The following is a 991-nucleotide window of genomic DNA, read 5'->3' on the forward strand; positions in this document are numbered from 1 at the left end:
ATTCATTAGCTTATTTCGTAATTCTCAATTTTACCATGAAGATTCAAATTTTAGAGTGAAGTTTCCAATTTAATGGAGAGTCTCGAGTTTAAGGGTTCTCTAAGAGTTTATGTTTTTAAGACTTGATTGGCTAAGATTCGATTCGTCAGACGTGCCAATTTGTTTTTCAGTATATTTTTACTATTATGAAGTCCTTGGATGGAGAAAAGATTTTTTGAAGCCAGCCGGATAAAGATAATTTGTGAACATATAAAAATTACTTTAAAAAAACATCACCTTAAAATTTACTGCATCTACTTAAATTTTTTCCTACTTCCTGTGGATTTTAAAAGTGTTTTTTTAACAGGGTACGGTAAATAAAAATGATTGCCTTAAGAGCGCTCACTTCAAGCCGTAAAAATTTGGAAAAAGTTAGGCACTCTACAAAAATATGGAAAATTGACATACACGAAAATATAACAATAATGAAAATAAAATCTTTTAAACCACATTATATTTACGCGCTAATTGATGGCGTTCATCAATCAATACTAAATTCATTTTACTTCTTTAGGGTACGAATACACTACTTTTTCATATATTTCTCATTTCGATTTCCATTATTTTGACCAACCCTAGTAAACATTAAAATAAAAGATAAAAATATATGTAGGAGCTTACGTGTTGATATTTCCCTTGTGGATTTCCCTTCAATATCAGTGGGAATTTGTATTGGGTCATCTCCAGAAACTTCCATAGTACTTTCTCCTACACTTGAAAAATTTAAGGCACAATCTACCTGCAGATTGATTGCAGGGTTCTCCTGCATAAAAACATCTTCCTTTTTGTCTGAGGACGATGGTGGAGCATTGCTCACATAAGTCTTCTGTTATGATGACTTCTAATATTTAAGGATTAAATGCACCTTGTACGTGTAAAACACTTTCTCTTTCTGCCTCCTCCGACACGTTTCCATTCTCATGCAAGGTGCAAACTTCAGTATTATTTAAAC

This window comes from Belonocnema kinseyi, chromosome 7 (assembly GCF_010883055.1).
Source record: "Belonocnema kinseyi isolate 2016_QV_RU_SX_M_011 chromosome 7, B_treatae_v1, whole genome shotgun sequence".
NCBI lineage: Eukaryota > Metazoa > Arthropoda > Insecta > Hymenoptera > Cynipidae > Belonocnema > Belonocnema kinseyi.